Raw genomic sequence first — 21790 nt, 5'->3', positions numbered from 1 at the left:
GGAGGAGGAGAGAATAGCAGAACTGGGTATACTGAAAAAAGTCAGGAGAGAGAATACATGTGGGAGGAGACTGAACAAATCTCTCCTATGTGTTACACAGAGATGCCATTGCCATCAAATGTTTTGTATCTGACATTCAAAGTGCATTGGGCCACATCTTTGAACTTCTCTGTGCTAGTGAAAGAATCTTGAAAAACAACAGACGTCACCAGCTCAGAAGTGCCCCTGTCAGACAAAAGTCACCATGGTACTGGATTAACATCTTTAAATTGGATTCTGGTCGTGGAGGGAAACTGGCTGAAGAAGTCTATTTCAAAGGCATATTACTGCAGCATGAGTGAGCCAGTGAGAACTAGGAAAGTTCTTAAGCTGGTACCCACCTCACAGTTCTGTACAGTTAACAACTGCCCTGAAGTAGCAGGGAAGATGCTAGGTTGGGGAGGTGTAGACGAAACATCTGTGTTTTGCATAAGTAGCTCTTAAGCAAGGCATAAAGGAACAGAGTAGGTCGTAATTTCTAGTCAGAAGCAAGGGTGTATTAAACAAGTTGACTTTCTGTAGCAACCTTTGGCCAACTCAATTTCTTCTTCAGCTTTTTCTGAATCTGCATACGGTAGCTGGGCACAGATCTCTCCAGTAAAGGTGTGCAGGGCAGCATCTCAGCCACTGACAGACTGAGGGAAACAGAAAGCATAGCACAATGTGTCAGAAAAGAGGGAAGGAGTGACTAACACAGGAAGAAAAACAAAGCAAAGATGAACATAGAGCATAAGAGAAGCAGCAGACTGTTGGCTGTAAATCAGTTTTCTTACACTCAGAATGGTGGGCATTATGGTGAGAGAAGCTGTACTTGACAGTCATGGAAGTCCAAGGAAGTTTGATTAAGATTAAATGGCAGTCACAGGCCAACATAGAAAAGAGGCTCTAAGGTTAAAATAAAGACAGGAAGTGACTAAGTAGGTCAGAAGCTGTGGGTAATGAGCTGCATAGATTAAGTGGGACTTGGAGCAACTGAGGTAGCTCTGCTAATGACAAGTGATAACACTTACAATGTTACCAAGTTTAACAAATCTGACTCTGAAACCACCTTCAAGGCCTAGATAGCAAATCAGAGATTGCTGAGTCCTAATAGTATCTACATCAGAGTAGATCCTGTATGTGTTTTTTAAAAAGAGATCGGTTTTACAGTCACTTTTTGACCTTGCCAAGCTTCCTGTAAATAGTGTGCTGTTTTGTCCGAACAGGATTTCTTCTTAAGGAGCTGGGAAAAATGAACCGACTAATAGAAACGGTGAGACTGAGAAGGGCTACTGCAGGTTGAAAAGACAGATGCAATGGAGAAACTCCTTTCCACTCCTCAATTCAATAAGTCTTTGATTCGCCAGCTTTGTTCACATCCAGGACAGCCGGAAGAAAACAGTCACCTTGTATTTTTGTACCTGATGAGAAAACCCCAGATTGTATGTGTGCACTGGGACAGTTCAATGTCTGTCTATTCCAACTTCAAAGAGGCTTTCAATGCTCTTTGAGATGCAGGGTGTGAGGAAGGGTGAGAACTGCTAAAGCTAGCCACATCCTCATTAAATCTTTGCCCTCTTGGAGCAAGCATGCAAGTGGAGAGAATAGATGATATGCATGAGCAACTGAGCATCTGTGATCTCATGACCTTTGACTGTTGTATTATGGGAAATGTATTCTTTGGTTGCTATGCTTTTCTAATTCATTTGTATTTTCCTTCAGTGACTCCCTTGTATTTTCTCTGGTGCTCCTGTGTAACGGCTTCAAGGAACTACAGATATCTCCAAGTTAAGCATCCATACAATAGCTTTAATTAAATGTTTGTGAGTATCCCACAGTAAAGCGAGGGAAAGCAAACAGTTTTGTACTCACTTGTACCTATCCCTTCTGAGCCCTGGCTTGGGTGGAGGTGTCTGCACCATTGCCCTTTAAGTCTATTTCTAAGCCTTGAAATGAAGGCAATCAGGTTCTACTGCTCTGCCTGTAAACGCTTCAGGAATTTCACTCCCATTAAAAAGCTACAGATCACCTGTGAAATGCTAAAACCTTTTAGATTAGGCTAGAAGAAATAAAAAATAAATTAGGGGAGAAGTTTCTTTACTCCACTTACAAAACTGGAGAATGAGGCTAAAAATATCCTTAACCATTTCTTAAAATACACTAAAATGCTATAGGGAAGAGTAGCATGAAAGTAAAGGCTTTGGTCTTCAATATTCTGAAATCAATCTTTTTTATTCTCTGTGCCATTGACAGAGTCTCAGTCTTGGTGCCACCCTCCACGATAAATTAGATGATGATGATGATGATTATTATTATTATTATTATTTTAGATGGGGATCTTTGCTTGTTTCCCAAGTAGTTAACTACATTTTTTATGTATAGAAGAAAGCTGCAAAGAAATTTGTTTTCATTTCAGGCATTTAAAATAAATATACATGAAGAAAATGAAATTCGGAAGGGAAACTTTCATCATGCAAAGATGAAGGAATAGGAAACAGGATGCAAAGGTTATTTGTCAGTTCTTTGAGTCAAATACAAGACAATTTTACAGCATGTAAAGTAGTGAGTCTCTTTAGAGGAAGAATCTTTCTTTCTCTTGATATGGAAGAGTCAGCAGTATCTGCAAGGATAACCAAGAGGCCTAACACTAGTGATTACTGCTAATGCTTAGTACTAGTATAAAGTACTTCTCTTAAGTTTTTCAATGACTGACATCACTATTATTTCAGAGTTGATATAAACTAATTTTAAAACACTCTGACCTAGCTGTACATATTTTATTGCAAATCTGTCCATTACTTCTCAGTGGCTCCCAGAGACAACATACATCAGAAAATATAATTGTAAGACAAGAAAGAAAAAATAAAGGCCAGTTCGACGAATAATAAAGAATCCATGCTTCTAACACTGACCGTGGCTATTCCCCACCTGAAACCAGAGACATTGCCAGTTTTTGCAGTCTGATGTGCTGGATTCGAGTGGAGGCTGCGCAGAGCAGGGGCTGGCCTAGATTTGCTGGAGCTTGAGCAGCAGTGACTTTTTACAAGGGAACAGAAAGCATGGGTTGTTTCCCTTACATAGCAAGGCACAAACAACAATAGGGTTATCTGAGAAGATTGAGAACTGCTGACATTAGAAACATGAACTGGCAACTGCAAAGAAGAGCAGGAGTGGGATGAAAAGCAGTCCTACAAAGTGAAGGAGGAAAGGAGGCCAGGGAGGATCTAAAATTGGGAGCAGCTAACAAATGCTGATAGAGACATCTTTCCTCAAGGGCCTGATCCTGAGCACATTCAGGCCAACTTAAAGATTTCTACACAGATTTTTGAGATACTCTTAGTGAAGATTTCTGCTTTTTGACCCTCTCTTGAGATATAGTCTGCAATTCCACTGCATCTTCAGGAAATGCTTCTGAAAAATACACTTAGTTTTGATGATGGCTGAGAGTAAAGAACGTTTATTCTGAGGGTTGTGTGAAGAAGGATTTACATTTCACCCTCCTTCATCTCTGCGATGTCTGTCTGATGCCTGTATTCCAGCCCATCAGTTCAGATAGCCCAGTGACTGTAGCAAGGATGCAGAACAACGGCGCAAAGAGGGCACACAGCCTGGCCTTTTTTGGGTTTCTGCTCTGATAATGGCGGGTTTTGATTTTTGTTGTTTCATTTTCTGAATTATTTACTCAAGCTGCCCTGAGCGCTCTGCTCCATATAAAACGAGAGCTGGCAAGTACTGAGATTTATAAGTTCCACAGCTCCATCAGCTTAACTTTTATTCATTGCCTTAGACTTTTCTATTTGTCATTTACATTTTTTGCTTAGTACTGTTTATATCTCACCTGTCAGTCTTCTAAATAAAATGACTGGCAGAATGACTGTCTTCACTGTTGCTTCTCTGTCTCCTACTATATTGCAGTTGTGAAACTCTTGCACCAAAACCCAAATTACTCTTGTTTTCCATCCTATCATGTACTCCATGGACTATTTCTGTCCTTCTCCTCTAGTAGGACAGTTGATTTACATCACCAAGACTAAGGCCAGGAAAATGGATGCCTGACTTTCTCCCAGGGCTGAGATTTTATGGAGAGCAATTAGTTAACTATTTTCACCATACTTCCCAAAAATACCCAGCCCATCTCCACGACACTAATTAAGGCCCATAGGGATGCAGTAATCTTAGGCCTTGGGCAACCATAAGTACATTCAGTCTTCTCTGGTTCTTCATGTTGCATTTCCCTTTAGTAAATCATAACTATGTTTATTCTCCAAATACATAAGGAGCCTGAAGTTAAAGGTCAAAGTTCAGTGCAATCCATCTACTCTGATACCTAAACAGTGCAATTTACTGACAAATGCTCCCCCAAATTTTCTGCTTTCTTGGGATAAGGAGAGGGAATTGAAAGAGAAGAAAACAGTGATTAGTGATTTCTTTACAACTTCTTTTTATTAGCTTGTTCTAAACCAGTTTGGTGTCCCCCACCTATCCCTGACATAAAAGCAAGTGCAAATGTAGCAGACCTTTCTGTACGCTGTGAATGCAGTGCCTGTCACCCTGTTGAGACCCCAAACAGACTTGGAAGCAAGAAGACAGGTTGAAAAATGAGTATAAATACTCTGTACGAAGCTGGTAAGACAGCAAAGTCACAGTGGTGCAAAGGAAAATGTCAAAAGTTAATCCCAGGTGTAATACCTCAGAGGCCAGATGCATGTTGGGAGAGGTGTTGTTCAGCTAATATTTATGTTTTGTTTTCCCTTAGCCTTAGCCAGCGACTGCTGCATTCTCTATAGAAGCCTTGCATGGCCTGTTGTTGCCTTTCCAAGTTTCTTATTCAATAGCACATTTTTTCTTATTTTTAAATGCTTGCTGGAGTCTTAAGACATTTTTAACTTAACAATAAAACACCTGCATTTTATTAAGACTTGAGACTCAAGTTCCTCCTCCCTCAATTTTACTGAAGTGTTGCCATTACTTGGGTTAACTCTTTCATAGTCAGTTTTGCTGTGAGAGTGAAGTTACACATCTGCTACATATAACCCATTTCCACAGTCCTACACTGTATTTGGCGGAAAGGAAAACCAGCTCTGAGATAGACCCAGAGAACTCCATCCAGTGCTGACTGGCAAGGGGTGCAGAACCCCTAAGCAACAGCTGCAGAGGCTACACCCTGCCTAGCACAACAGCCCTGCAGTAACGTCTGCTGGCAACGTAAAACTTAAAACTGAAATGTCCTTACCAGCCACTTCTGTTTCAAGAGTGAGATCTTTGAGTTGTACCACAGAAACTCCATTAAACTAAATAGAAAAATGTATTATTTTCCCTGTTCCTTTCCTTTTCTCATTAAATTGAGAAGCAGAACAGCATTGTACAGTGATTTTTATGCCTGGATGTCCAAGTGTGTTATTATCCCTATATTAAATTAGAAAAATGGCAGCATGTGAAGTAATTGCCCAGATTCATGCAGCAGTTTAGTAGGAGGGCTGATAAATTCAGTTGTCAATGTACTAAGCAACTGCCTTATTACCCAATTAATTTAACTTTTTGATAAACAAATATTTGCCAAGTCCACTTCACACACATCACAGAAGCATTGCACTGTGAAGAGCAACAACTGCTAGCTATTTTACCAAGTATGATCACTGAAGACAGGAGACAGAAAATGCAACCAGACAGGGACTGAGGATCTGTACACCATCAGTTCTGATTCCATCTCTGTTGCTATCTATGTGTTTATGGGCACGTAAATTTAGTTTTTTATGACTCAGCTTCCTATCTATGCAAGAGAGAGAGTAATTCTTCACAGCCAGCAAATGAATTAAGAGGTCACAGACTTCTGAGGTTATTCTTAGTTATTCATCTTAGGACTTTAGTGACATACCTATACAGGAATAATTGTACTAATATGCATCAGACCTGCATGGAGATAACAGGTACATCAGAGGTTCAGAGGTTTGAGGATACTCAAATACCATGGCTACAGAGCAATACGAATTCCTAGGATAACCAGGTAGGCAGATAATTAGAAAAATATTAGTTGGTGCCCAGTATATATTACCAGTATAATTCATTCAATAGGTGGTTATTATTTATTATACAGTCTGATGCATTAGAAGCTGGTGTGATTTATACTGATACATCCCTACAACACTAGTATAGGAAATACTATCAAATATGGTGGCACTCATAAAAGGAAATGTACAAAGTTTACGCTACTCTTGCAAACAAATAATTTCCATTCATTCATACATACCAGTATATGATTTCAAATCTGTATAGGTATCAATAATCATTGGAAACGGCCTTTATCATTGTGGCAGAGACAGTTTTAGGGACATAAAAAACTATTGCTATTGCATAGAATGTGAAACGATGCGGGGATCCAGTAGACTGGCACATGTAGCAGTGAAAGTCATATTGTGTGAGAGTAGCAGACAGCCCCTGTGACCTAGTGCTAGCTCTGACCACAAACCAGGGAGTATACTCTTGTGTGCCCATTGAGGAGCACAGCTTGCCTCACCTGCCATTTGGAAAGATAAAGGCTGAACATCATTTATAAAGGTAATCTAGAGCAGATTTTTTACATCTGAGTCAAGACTCAGAAGATTCTTACTTTTCCATTCAGTGTAAATATGCATAAACAATCATTCTGAATTGCTTTTAAAAGTATATGTACACAGTCTTTCAAAGTGTCTCTTTAAATAAATTGGTGTAAATCTCACATTTGTTTGAGTTTACACCCTTTAACTAGCATTAGAAAGCTATGATTTATATTGCTGTGTAGATCACATCTGCTCATAAATCGTGGTTTGAAAACATTGCACATCTGTGGTATGAAATGTGTGCAAATTAGAGAATTGTATGACATTACGAGTTACTTACATGCAAATGTAAGCACTGTATGCTTCATTTTCTGTGTAGTATTTGAAGTCATGTTATTATGTAGCATAAACTACAATCATCTACTGTCTGCTTAGACAGCAATCCAAACAGATATTTGTAATCCCTTTGCAATCATTTTCACACAGCCATATACTCAGGTACCCCAGTCGGGAATGTAAGTTACAAACTGTTATGTGCCTTGAAGCATGCTTATGGCCCTTCTTTATAGGTGGCCTGGTCACCATACTCATTACTTTTGAGTAAATAAAAGGCAGAGTTTCATATTTTGGAGTCGTGCTTGTTGATGAAAGAGGTATTTTCTTTGCAGCAATCTGGGAAAGCAAAGGTTTTTCAGCTTTACTTTCGTCATGTATCTGTGGCTTCTTTTTGAAGTTAGTACCAGATTGACCAGAGCCAGCACCTTATAATCCAGGATCTAGAAGCAGGCAGGGGGAGCTGATATAGTCAATCTCTTTCAACAGTATGAAGGGGGTTGTCCCCTATTACAGGTTTGCTGTATTTTTCTTCCTCTGAGTGTCTCAAAAGAGAGCATCACCAAGATTTTCTTCCTTCTATTTCATACACTTGTTCCTATTTTCATGTCTTTTTACATAAGTTCTTTTAGAATCTAGTAATAGGAATGTTCTGCTTTAAATTTTATTTCTTTTTAGTCTTGACTGTATTTTCCTTTAGAAAACTACTTCTAAAAAACTTTAATCAGAAGACCCAACATTACTTATAAGCACCATTAATGAAGGCTGACAAAACAATTGTGCAGAAGCTATTATCATCTTTACTTTTCATAATAAATTACAGATAAATGAATACACGACTTGTCAAGGCTGTACAATAAATTAATGATAGCAGCTGAAAATGTAGCCTAGGAACTTTGACACCCACGCTGCTGATGAAATTATATGCCCTGAAAATACCAGGACTGTCTCAGATCCACTGTACCCTACCAACATTCCTCTCATATGACTGAAGTGTTTTTAGGCTATGAAAATTATAAAGAAAAGGAGAAAGAATGTAAATCAGTGTCTGACTCTAAATTGTTTTCCCCTTCAAAGCTAAAAGACTTTTTCTTCTTCTTGTCTTAATTTTTTCTTACAGTAGATATTGGCAGACTAAAAGTTGAAATAAAATAGGAAAAAATAACAAGCATATTTTGAGTGATTACTCAGCTGGGGTCCTTTGTGACAGGAAATGCAGCTGTGTGACTAATGGGCCTGACTTTCTCTTGGCTTCCTTCCCCCTTCAAAGATCTTGTTTATTGCCCCAGCCAAATTTTTTTTTTTTTTTTTTAAATTGCTAGAAGCTAGAATTTTCCAGGAAAAAAAAAAATCTTTGCAAGAGGCAAAGGCAGTAAATCTTACAAAGATCAAGGGCTGCAGAGCTCTCCCCCATCTACTCCTCTTAGCCTTCCAGGCTCTTGAGTCACGTCATATCTTCCCCCTCTCTGCTACGAACATGTGTCTAGCAGATTTTTCTTCTTTGGTGAGGGGAGGGAGTATGAGAATCACATTTACAGCATTTAACCCTGGAATTCATAAAGGAAGCTCTAATTCCATTAAGGAAACCAGGGGTCTCCTAAGCCTTTGGCATTTTGTCTTTTTTTTTATTATTTTTCCTCGAGCTCTCTCTTTTTAACAGCAGTTGTGTGCCCATCCTCCATAATGACATGGCTGTTAAGTGTGAGCTATTGAGATTTGACACCGTACAGTCCCATTAGTAAGGGGCCATGGAGTTTTAAATTTGTTTGCATTTGGCCTGGTTTGTAAGTCTGCTTTGCTGAGCTTCCCAGGTAACGGCAGATAGGCTAGGACCTGAACCTCCCCTGAACTGGAAGGGAAGAGGAACTGTGCATCCAAGCTTCTTAGCAAGCCCTTAACCCTGTAATTCAGTGCAAAGAAATCCTGAGTTTCCTCTCAGTAATGGACAGTGCTGGGCATATGGTTGGATAGAGTGCCTATGCAAGCAGGGTCCTGTCATCCTTTGGAGATGCATACCCTGAAGGACAGTGGTCCTGAGCCCTGTGGAGGGGCACACTGGGCTAAGGGAGGTGTCTGAGCTGTGAAGTGCTCCCATAGTTTTGATAAAGAAAACATGACATTTACTGGCCTGAGGGTGGGCACTGGCACAGGAGCCTGTGTGCTGCCAGCAGCAGTGCCAGCACCAGCTGTGCCACAGAGGAAACAGGTGAAACTTTGGACTAATAGTGGTGGGTTTATTTCTGCAAGGAGGTTAAAACTCAGACAGACAGGTACAAAATAGCCTCAAAAAACACGATGTATGAGAAGTGGGAGCCATTCTTCAGCCTTCTCTAAGGCCCTTCTCTTTGGAAAGCTGAGGTATCAAGTAATTGAAAAGGAGTTTGAGGGCTGCTCTGCAATCTACAACACTGGCATGGTTTTCTGTGCCCTGTAGCAGAGACTAAAAAAGGAAGTGAGCATATTCATTACTATAAACTGCACAGAGGAACCATCAGAATGGATATGCTAAAAAAAGAGATTAAACCTTTGCTTATGAACAGACCTAAAAGAATTGAATACATGTGTAGAGAGGGATCATTTTCCACTACCTACATGAGGAAAAATCTCTGGGGAAGTGGCTGATGCCAAATATTTTCTTACGCTTCATGTGTCAAGGGTCTGGCAGAATCCCTTAAAAAACAAAGCACGCATTTTGTGCAAATTGAGAATCACAGTTCTGGTGACTTGGATTGCTTCACCAAACTTGAGACATTTCTCCAAAAATACTGCAGATGTTTGATGATGTACCAAGTTTTCAGCATTTACATAGATCAGCAGAAAGAAATAACAGAAATAACAGAATAACACATTCAGATCTGTCCTGAAAAGAAACTGAGCTGGGTTAGACAGAAAAAAATGTTAATTTCTCAAAACAGCTCTGAAATCCTGGACAAGCTATACAATAAAGTTAGAGAGAAGCTAGGCTGGGTGCAGAAGTGGTGATCACAAGGATTCATTGGAATAGGAGCTGTGTGTGTAACCTGGCTGCATGACCTGAGAACATCAGGGCACTGCTGTAACAAGACTGGCAGTAGGCTTTGACTACAAAGTTTAACAATTCCAGAGACTGAAGGATAAAGGGGATGCAGCCCCGAAGTATATTAAAACTACATGAAACAGAGCTGTCTCCAGAAGGGAACTAGCCTAACCCTCTTGCAGCTATATGGTCAAAACTGGAGATCAGTAATCTCTGTGCAATGAATGCTAAGAAAAGCTGAGTGTCCATACATTTGGATAGAGAGGAAGGATTTGGCACTTGTCCATGAATGTAAAAAGTTTCCTGTCTTTTTTTTTTAATGAGAAGACTGTTTCAGAAAACTGACCAGAACCCACTTACTGCGATTGCCAAAATGGCCTGGCAAAGCCCCCTCTACTGTGAATACAGGATTTATTTTTTTCAGTTATAAATTGATGATTTGCAGATTGGGAGGGAATTGGCAGGTTCAAACTTAATCCCTAGAGCATTTGATGAAAAACCAATGATGCAAAGTCCAGAGTTAGACTTTGTATGTGATGATTTCCTTAAAAATTTTTGCTCGCGATGGGAATAAAACCCTGTTGGAAGTATATGTGTCTGTCACTGAGAATATTCTCAGCTTTGTTCTGACTTCAGGTGAAGTATGACTAATGCATCCTGGCTAGGAAAAATTATATAAACTCTCCTGATTCCCATTTGTACTTCCCTGAAGTAATCTTACTATAAGATAGTACAACTAAACAGGCAGAGGAAAATAAGATTTAGCTCTACCAATCTAGTTCCATTATTCCTAATCAATGAGTTGATAGGAAGTAGTGCCAAAACAAATTGGTTACTAATCAGAAAAAGTGTGGCATTAGGTTGTGATCTAGTTTAGGTCTGTTATATCCAGGTATCAACATGGAACACATGAAGTCAGTCAATCACTGACATTTTGCTTAACAAAAAACCCAAAAAACAAAAACACAAACGATTTTCATTCTTGCAGTCTTTCAATTCCCTAACATCTTCAAGGGTGTTATCGGAATCATGGGGGTTTTAAAGGCGAGTAAAGAAACAGTCAAGGCACAAACAACTTAGAGCAGCACAACCAGCTTCCCTGACAACTGTAGCTGTGATGTTCCAGTTCCAGAGATGTAAGCAACACTGCCCAGTCCTCAGGATCCACTGAGCACAGTTTATGTGATGCTGGTTGTAACTATTTGCAACCGCATATCAGCACAACTTGTCTGAATTTTATCCTGGCAAACTGTGACTTTAGGACCTCTGGCATTAATAACTGCCCTTTCCAGTCTGAGAATCCGATTGAGGTGATACAAAGTTCTTATTTTATTATGAACAGCTGGATGAAACCAGATGCATAATAAAACAAATCCTTCACAGCCAGCCTGGATGCACTGGATGCACAATGAAGACAACTGCATTTGAGCCATGGGGAAGTAATCAATTTATAAACAAACTTCTCCTGCACTTTGAGATGAAAACACTACAGAATCAGTTTCATTCACTCTACTTAAGCAACAAACTCTTATTTCATATTATTGTTTTCACGGTTATGCTACGCCAATCACACTGCAATTCCAAATGTCTTCACTCTATGCTGCAACAGCAGTCTGACATGTTCGAAAAGCCAGCAAAGTAAATACTTGTGATGGAAATTGTTCCCGTGTGTGCAGCCAGCTCGTGCTCAGATACTGTTCATGTTCCATTTCTCTCTGTCCAGTTAACAACCGGAATTAACATGGTTTTGAATTTTGGGTGTACTTTACCCACTAGTAGCATGCCCTAGGCACTGTGTTCTGTTGCATGATGGTCACCTTGCATTCAGGCTCCTGGCTGTCTTCATCTTCTACTCTGATGCTCTCCTGACTCTTGAATATCCCACCTCATAAGCAGAAACAACCAACCTATATATAAACGGTTTCAAATTCTGGGACAATTTGGAGATTTTATCTCTCCTTTTGTTGAATCCCGCAAAAAGGACTAAAAGCAGTGTGTTACTTAGGAGATCAAAAGCATTGGACTGTCTTTGGCCTGGGCAGTATTACTGAAACTAGATGTCAGATGAGGTCTAAATTAGGCATCTGCTGACTGCACAATGTAGCTGCACCCAAAATGTAATGCTACTGTTGTTACAGGTTAGCTGCATGGCCTCCCGCGCCTTTGTTTCTTCACCTGTAATGTGCAGACAGAAGCACTCAGCCATGCAACAAGGTGTATAGCGAGTTCACTGGCATTTCTGAAGACTCTGGAGATTCTCGGATAAACAGTGCACCATGAACAGAAACTAGTTGATATTGTATCTTTCTCTTTTTGTGATGCCCCTCTGCTGTTGGTGTTGTGCTCTCACTTTCCTGAGTTAAGCTTGCTTGGGGTATTTTATTTCATTTGGGATTAAAATCTGTTTCCTTCCTCAGAGAGGATGCTGGCATACACCTTTAAGCACAGCAAATCTCACATGTTCAGAAACTTCACTGTCAAGGCCCCTGCTAACTGCTTCCACCTGACATTTCTCACCTTTCTTAATATACTCAATCAAGGACGGTGAGAGCAATTTAATACATGTATGTTTTGCACACCCTGCAACCCCGTGCATTTTGAAGGCCAGACAGAGCAATCTCTGCCACAGCAAACGATTATCTGTAAATGAGAAGCTTTGGTTCATAGAAAAGACCTGCAACTATATGCCCATGTGATTGCAGATTTGCAAGAAAAAGTAGAACCCTGAGCTCTTGATAGTGAGGTATAGTCCTGTGCCAAGATACACGTTTCTGTTTCAGGAACTCAGCTCTATGCCTACGTGCCTTCAAGAGGCCTTGTGTGTACAACATCATCTTTGTCTTCCTATCTGTAAAATTGGGATTACAAAACTCTCCTATAATAGAGGGGTTTAGAAATGTCCATTTCTAGAAGTTTTAATAAATGTTAAATATTGGTTGTTTTGATCTTGTTCCATTACAGAGAAGCCCTGCAATTCTTCCATCCTCTGCTTTTAAAAAGATCCTCTTCTCTTGCAGTTTTTATATTATTTAATTGAATTGTACAGAGTAGTTTCATGAGCTAACCTCCCTTATGTAACTGACTTTTGCAGTTACAGAGTGGAGGAAGATGGGCATTTAGACAGTAAGTAACAATTTTGCGAGTAAAAGTGAGGGAAATGCTGATAAAAGCATTTCCATAAATAACTCTTTCCCCTCTGTGCTCTTGGAACAGCGCTGTCCGTGATAGCTCCTCTTTCACAGTGTGTCTAGGACAGAACAACTCACAATCAAAAAGTATCAGCAGGGTTGAAAAGCACACCCACACAAGTGGCAGGTCCTCAAGCACAATAGCTCTGTAGCTCCTGAATTTCCCACTTTGAAGCAATGATTCAACTTGGTGATGGAATTGGGAATGGATTAGGAGAAGAAATAATATCCACATCAATAGCAGCAGGTAATGCTAATGATGACATTAATGAGCATTTGTATTAAGGTGGAATGTTTCAGGTTTGGTCGGTGGTTTGCTGTAAGGATATCTCTGCTAGAGCACCTCCTGTATAGGGCAGAGGACTGGAGGCTGAAGGATTCCTTGAGGAGCAGGGACTGACAATGAGGGCAATGTACATTGGACAGTGCTCTGTGTCCAGGAGCTGTGGACAGCTGGGGAGCCCCACTGGCTGCTGTAGCAAGAACTGGGTTCTGCGATTTGCTGGAGGCATGGGCTTGTCACGCCAGCTCTGTTCTTCCTCTCTCTCCTTGAAAGCCACTCTTGGCCCACGCATTACAGCTACTCAGAGAGGCAGTGGTTCACTTCAACATACATGCTCACACATAGCTAATGGAACTGGAATTATTGCAGCGGTTTGGAAAAGAAGGAAAATACATAATGCCAGGTTGGATAAAACATTAAGACACTGTCGGCTTGATGTGGGCAGAGCTCCTGCCAGATGAAGCATTTGCACATGGAAATCCATGAGGCAGAAGACTGGTGCTGGAGCATTTGTGTTGCCATCAGCAAGGCAGCAGCTCACTCACACGTACTCAGACTCCCAGGAGGCCAGGGCTCAGGGCTCCCTGAGGAGGTCAGTCTTTTATATAGTAAAGCAAACAGTTTAGCTAATCAAGTTTTTTTTTTTTTCTTTTTCTGAGGCTCTTGGCATCCAGCCCTGTTACTCGCAATCTTTAATTTGTACTGTGACTTCCTTTTCCCTGCCGCCTTCTCACTCAGTCCAATTTTCCCACACATTTATTTCCTAGCTCTACCTCTACAGAGGTCTTCATTTTGTTCACACCCAAATTTATCTCAATCCTACACAAAGCTGATGGTACCTTACCATTTATTCCTGTAAATGACTGTCATCAGGAATTCATGAGCCTTTTCATGAACTTTCATGAAAAGTTTATGAAAAAAAGTCTTTTTTTGCGTTGTTACTTACAAAGTAACTTTATTCATATGCATTTACAGAAATGGATTGTGGATCAATTTAGACCTTCTTTTTGGTTATATTGCTGCCTCAGTCTCAAAATTTACACACACTACTCACAATTTGGCCATGAAAAAGCCTCTTATCATACAGCTTCCTATAAGGGAGCAGATTCTGATGAAACAAAGTCATATTTTGGCAGATTCTCCCTCCCACTTCCATGATGCTAAGAAAACAATGGAAAGGATAAAGGCATTTTTTTCTGTTTAGCGCAGCAACACTGTCCATAACACTTTGTATCATTTGTGCAGAGAAACTGATGAAGGCACCATGCAAACAAACACCTCAACTAAAACCATAGCAAAATCCCAGTAAAAATATATAGCTATCTAGTTTTTACTTGTTGACTTGGCAGAAGCTGGCTTGCTCAACAGCTGATAAGAGATGTAGAAACCTGAGTGAGAACTGGGCCACCTGACCACTAGGTTCTGCCTCATGAATTCACCTTTAAATGGTCTCTTCTGAAAAGCTGCACAGAACCCAAAGTGTTCCTTCAGTTTGCACACCCTCTAGGAGCTGCAAAACAACACCATGCTGTAACAAATACACAGCCTTCACCGTACACGTAGATCCACTTGATCTCATATCATATCTCCTCCTTCCCTGTGGTCATTTCCAAACCCATTTTGACAGAACTCCTGGGGCTCTGAATGGAGCTCAAGTTGGCAGGAGAGTACTTTTCAAGTCACAATGCAAGCTGTGAACAGCTAACAAAGCCTGACACACATTCCCCATATTTTCACTTTAACTGTTCCTCATAGCCACTTACATGCAGGCCAGAAGGGTTTTAATGAATCGCAGTAAGGAAGGGGCTAAAAGCACTGCGAGACACTGAGCTTGTGGACAGTGGATGCGCTGTGTGCCCGTCTTCTGCAAGGCAGCAGATCACAGCCCAGGACCAGCAGAGAGGACACAACAGGCTGTTCTTCACTGGCGGCCCTTGCAAAGAAGTCCCTTCAATTGAACAAAGCCACACATTAGGATGCAGATCCTGCCAAGATGTGCGCTGCACACTCTGTGTGAGGCAGCTGGTCCAATACTCATTAATTTCAGAATCCACTACTGAAGAAAGCACAGCTCTTTATAAGGTGGGACATGTTTTAAAAGAACAGTTGGTACAGATTCAACTTGTACAAAGCTGCATAGCTCCATTAAATACCAGGGGGTGTTGCTGATTTATACCAGCTGAGAAGTTGGCCACTACTCTTTGGAGCCACCAACTCTCCCACTGCCAGTCAAAATGCTGGGAAATACAAGAAGAAATAAAAAATGGAGCACATTTATGTGAAAAAGCTTCGATGTAAAACAAATGTCTGCTCAGTGCACAAAAGCTGAAATAATACAGTTGTTATTGGAACTGTGCTACAATAAAACATGCTGGATGAGTCAACCAGCAGAGTATCTAATCTCCACTGGCTGCCTTTCCGGTCCCCAAGCTCCTCATCTATTTTTATCTCTTCTTTTTTCAAGATGATTTTTGGTTTACAAGCAATAAATCTACAGCTCTTGGGACCCCTGTGCGCACTCTTGTCGGCAGGCCACTCAGCATTTTGGATTTTACCTAGACAGTTTCAGCTATAAGACCACAGAACATGGAGACTAGGATTCAGAGTCATGAGACACTGTGGCCCAGAGAGCACAGCAGAGACATGGGGCATCACAAAGTTTTCTGCACTGAAGGAAGTAGGCACCACACAGGACTATCTGAGAAACTTTAGGATGGGCTTGCTGCCGGACTTTAAAGAACACACAGATTTGGGCAGTGTTTTATCCAAGCTCCACAATGCACTGTAGGGCACATACAGATACACATGTGATGTGCTAAATGGTCACGCAATCGCTAGGGGAAGAGCTAGCACTAAAATGGCACCGCAGTCAGAGTTTGCTGCTGCGTCTACACAAAAAAAATGTTGTTCCCTTTTTTCCATGGATGGGGAAATTTTTAGTGAAGCTATTTGTACCTTAGAACCTTATATGTTACCCGTTACAGAATGTAATATTTGGAAGTTGAGAAAAAGGTAACCCTGATTTCAGAACCACCGGGCAGGTGATGGGAACTGTGCTCATGAAGTGAGACTTTACTGTTGTTTGTTGGCTGGGTGTGGTAGCCCTTTCTTGAGAAAAGTGTGGGTGAAATTTGGAATCACAATACTCCTGGCTTTATTTTTCTCTGGTAACCAAATTATGGTCCTAGAAATGGAGCCACTATTTTTTCTAATTTTTCTCTGTTCTCTTTAATGGTTTCATTATGAAGACATACAACTAGTCACCTTGAGCTCATACATGCTGGGAAACATCTGTTAATTGAATATTAGGATAGCCAGAGTGTTATAATGGATAGAAACTACTGGGATATGTTGCTAGCCTAAAGCCTTCCCTTTCATTCCAAGAGTACGTGCTTCAGGGAGCAAGGGAGAAGAGAATATGAATTTAATTTCAGACATTCACTTTTTAGGTGCCCCTGAGGGACATACCCATTTCCTATATAAGGTTTGGTCTGTTTGCAATTAAACTCTCTTCTTTGCATATTTCCTGATAGATTAAAAATAGCAAAACCAGCTTATTCTTGGACTTCTGGAGAAAAACAAAGCCATTGCTTGCAGGGGTTTTAAAACACTGATCAGACTCAGATCTTGAAGGCAGAATATGTCCATGAATTTTTTTATTCTGGATAAACAAGTATTTCCAAAGAGAAAAGGTAAGAGCACATTTCTAGAACTGGAGATCTTTTAATGCAACTTAACTTTTGCAACCTTCATTTTTAAACAAAACTAAATGTTGATAAAAAGTTGAGTACTATTTATACAGAAAGCTCAAGACCAGTTCAAACCTCTCCTACCATTCTCACAACCAATGGATCAATTTCCAGAGCTGAGAGGATTGCTCAGCTCCAATTACAGTTTTCCTCTTCTTTTTCTGTTGGGATTAACATCATCAATCCATTTAATCCGAAATGTAAAGCTGTTTTTTGTGATGCAGTCATCCATTCTCAAGGACCTTTACAGAAACAACTCATTTATAACAGTGCCTAAATTGCTATCAGATGGGATTGATTCCCATACATCCCTAACAGCCTGAGGTTGGACATCAGATAGTGATCTGCAACTGATAATTTCTTCCCTGCTGTTTAGGTCTCTCATTTGCAGAAATAATCTGGAAGAGGGGGCATTTTCCAAAGAAGTGCCTGACCACCATGTTGTGAATTTTAGTCTCTTGACACTGTTTTTGCTGTTTTCATTTATCTTTTGCAGACTGCTTAGAAGTCAGTGGACTGACTGATGGATCCATGGAGAATTGGAATAAAATCACTGATACAGCAGTTTTAATGTTAATTATTCACACACTTGTGTGCTGACAACAGAACTAGGATCCAACCAAATACAACAAAAATTATTTGTTAGTTTTCCTAAAGTTCAGAAAACTCTTAGGGCTACATTCAACTCAACAAATAACTCCCACTGGCTTCCTAGGAATTATGTTAATTTCTTCTGGATTTTAATTTTAGTAGTAGACTGGATTAAAGACTCAGATCAGCAATGAACTCTTAATGTTGAAAGTTCAATCATGGCATACACGCACCTCATAAGTATAATCTCTAATTCTGGTTGTGTTTGAGATTCCTTATCCAAAAATCAAATAATCTGATTACTTCCCTACAACCAAATCTTTTAGTGCTTCTTACATTGAGAACAGACAAGGATGAAAACCAGTGAGAAAGGCTGTGATTCCACGACAGTATAATCTGACCTAAACTGTGGCTGCATCAGCTCTGCCTCCTATAGCCCCTGACCACAGTCCTCCATCTCCTTTCTTGTACCTGCACTGATGCTCATCCAGCCTTGCAATAATTATTCGAGGGGATGGTCAAAACTTGGTTTTTAGTAGTGTTAACTTTCATACAGTTTAGCTCCCTGATCTGTGCTATTCCAGGGCCAGATACAAAACATTGTTTTTGTTGAGGAAACACTGGAGCATAGCTAGGCAATAGCAGCTCTGATTTAGGTTAGCTGGAATGGATGTAGAACTGTACTCTATCTACTTTGTGGGCAATGTTTGTTAAAAACATATGGGGACGACTTACAAAAAGCTGTTTGCAGCTTCTGTTCCTTAAAGACTCAACTTCCAAAGCAGAACTTCCAAACAGTAGGCAGTACAAGTAATTGTGAAATTCATGGGGTACTTTTAGAGTGTCAGGTAAAGGGCTGCCTGAGGAAAGATTTGACAGTCTGGCAGGGTAAATTGTATGGAAATTCTGGCAAATATTTAGGACTAGGCACCAACAGATTCAGGAGAGTATGTAGATTGGGTATCAGCTTGATAGAGCACAAGGACTGGGGGAACAAGTATACTGTACCCGGTGACATGATTAGCAAAGTTGAGAACTCCAGACTGTAAGAGGAAGACTAGCTAAATCTGAGATGAACTGGTGGAATTACATTATGGATGCTGGTAGAGAGAAGCATAGTAACAAGTCCTATTGTTCTAGCTACATAAGCACTATTCCTGAGGACATAATAAAGGCTCTGCTGTGTGACAAGAGTCATAAACAGACCATACAAAATGCTACAGACTTTTGTAAAAGCAGGACAAAATGTGTTAAGGTTTTCTTTTTAAATATTCTTTGAAATGAAAGTGCTCTTGATCCACTTTGGTTCTCAGCAATGTTAAGAACATGGAGATCTTTCTGGTACCATGGCCTATAAAGAGTCAACTCTCTGAGCTCCTACATGTGCTCCTGCACATTTCCAGGACATTTCTTGAAAAAAAATTCCCAAACAACAGAATAACCTTCAAGCAAGATTTCACAACAATTACAGTACCAGGCACAGAGAACTCTGATTGCCTGGCCCACAGCCACACCGCGGGCGGCAAACTTTCTCGCTCTCACAAACTAATTAGGTTCAGGTCAGGTATGTGACTGAGAGAACTGCAGGGAGAGTGGAGGGTGAAGCAGGAAGTGATTTTGATGATTCAACCAGGGATCATCTTGAAAACATTTTTGAAGTTGTTTCTTCAGAAGTTCTGGACATGAAAGGAAAGTGATTTTATTTCTAAGAGTATAGAAAAGGGAAACTTTCTGATAAAAAAAATTAAAGCGAGGACTCTTAGTTTAGTAAATAAAGAAGCAACTGATTCATTCATCAAAAAATTTCACAGCAACAGTTTATAGTGTCTAACAGTGGAGTGGGACAGGTGACAAGAAGGCAAAACCACTTTCAGTTGCTATTATCATCTCTCAAGATAATCTTTCTTTCTAGTAAGAAACTAGAGCTGCAAGGGATATAATTTTGAAATTCCAGCAAAGCTTCCTGCACACATAAAGACAGCACAGGAGTGACTTCAATGTCTGCACATGCAATCAGAGGAATGAGAAAGACTCACTGCTTGTTTTTGTATTAGATACTGCAAAGCTTTAGTAGTAGACACACTCTAGGGCTATGCTGTGCTGCTTTGTGCCATTCTGTACTGTGAGGAGTGGCTGAAGCTTAACACCTTCCTCCCAAAGCCATAAAATTCCAAACTAAGGTGCCACAAGCAATATGAGTTCTGTTCCATTCCAACACTGCATTTGGCTCCTCAGAAAGTCTGCTGGCAAGTTAAAGTAGTGCAATGCCAAAGTACTCTCATATTCTCCATTTCTTAACATCTTCAAATCCCACTTTGTGGGAATTCCCTAGGTCATGTATAAGGCATTATGCTTAAGGCAGAATGACCAGAGAAGAGCCTGCGGTCAGTGTTACACAGGTCATCCTTGGTTCTGTACCGGGTCTTTTGAATAATGCAACTCTACCATCACTAGACTCAAAAAATGTCCAAGTGAACAACCTACTATCTGGATACTGTTCATCAGCTTTTAGGTCCAGTTTTTAGTTGCCTGTGCCACAGCTCTGTTTGCTATGTGACACACTGCTGTAATGACTGGTGAAAGCAACAACAGAAGCAACATGGCAGAGTTGTGCTGGCGGAAGATGGATATGAACTTCATAGGATCAGCTATGTCTCATTCCACTTCTGGGTCTTTCAGATATGTCAATATAAGCATGGAGGATCTCCTATTGTGTTTGCACTGAACATTAGAAAAAAACTTTTCACTGAATGAGAAGTACAGTACTGGAACGGATTACTCAGAGAGGCTGTGCAATCTCCATCCTCGCATGTTTTTTTTCATTACTTGGCTAGACAAAGTCACAGCTGACTTGTTAAGTGCTGGCAACAATTCTGCTTTGAGCAGGATATTGGCCTAGAGACTTCCAGAGGTCCCTCCTTAACTAACGTTTCTGTGATGCTATATGTCTCTTGGATCCCAGAGTTGAGCTGACAAACCATGTTTTAGAAGGATTTTGTAGGGTGAAAGGCCATGGCTGGTAACATCTACCAAGCTGGAAATGGTTGGAATGGTTTATGTGGAGCAAACTAAGTGTCTGAGTGGAGGCCTCCCAACACCTACATGTAGTCTCCTTTTGAACAGAGACTGAACACCAGAGATATGGTGAAATACTGCTAATGAGGTGGCAGTACTTGTGGAACAGTGATGCTGCTCAATTCCCTTATGCAACCAAGGCTTCAGCAAAGAAAAGGTGTTAGCCTCCTGCAGGGCTCCTGTGACACCCTTTTGTAGCAGTGGTGAGAGCAATTGTGCTAGTGTGTGTTACCGGCATGCTGAGGCATTGCTCAAAGAGGGTAGACTTATGGCTGTTATAGGCTGGCATATACCTTAACTTTTCATTTCCTGCTTCAAAGACAATTATATTTAGCTGCTTCCCACATTAAAGAGACCAGAAGAGACTGCACTCTTCCACTACACAGAGAAGCAGATCCCAAACTGGACTGGCTGCAGGAACATGCTGGAGTCATGCAAAAGGTGATAATTCAGTGGGGACAGTTCTATGCAAGCTGACGGACATAGTAGAAATATGCACAGAACAGACAAAATTCTTTCCACAAAAACACTGTTTGCACAGTTCTGCCACACTTCATTCATTCATAGCTCTTGCTGGTTTGTTCTTGGCCCACATTTCTCCCCCACAGGTCAGAGCCAGCTCACATACTGCTGCAATATCCACATCTCTGCCAGTCCTTTAATCTCTCTCATAACCCCAGTACATTCCCTGCTTTCAGCACAGAGATGTCCAGCAGAAATGACAGAATCTGAGAAGTGCATGTACTAGTTGGACATAGGCAGAGCCAGAATACGCACCCCAGGTAAGAACTTCTCCATTAGCAAATGCAAGTTGAGATGTGAACATGTCTCTGAATGAATTATGTTTTCTAAAAACTGCCAGGAGTACAACTCAACTCACAGTGAACAAATGGAGCTTGATCTAACAACCACAGGATATCATCTGGTTCTACCAATGTGCCATAGAAAATCTTTTCCTTGAAAAAAGCCCTAACCACAGTGTACATCAGTGTGACATGTAC

General features: G+C 40.6%; 1 protein-coding gene across 2 annotated transcripts in view; it reads right to left on the bottom strand.

Annotated features, from left to right (window-relative positions):
- Nucleotides 1-21790, bottom strand: part of RAD51B (RAD51 paralog B) — a 384808-nt gene that overhangs the window by 9054 nt on the left and 353964 nt on the right. The gene's annotated exons all lie outside the window — the stretch shown is intronic.

This window comes from Pipra filicauda, unplaced genomic scaffold (assembly GCF_003945595.2).
Source record: "Pipra filicauda isolate LSUMZ 115617 unplaced genomic scaffold, ASM394559v2 scaffold6_size6359152_pilon, whole genome shotgun sequence".
In the NCBI taxonomy this organism is placed as follows: domain Eukaryota; kingdom Metazoa; phylum Chordata; class Aves; order Passeriformes; family Pipridae; genus Pipra; species Pipra filicauda.
This window is presented reverse-complemented; position numbering and strand designations above follow the sequence as displayed.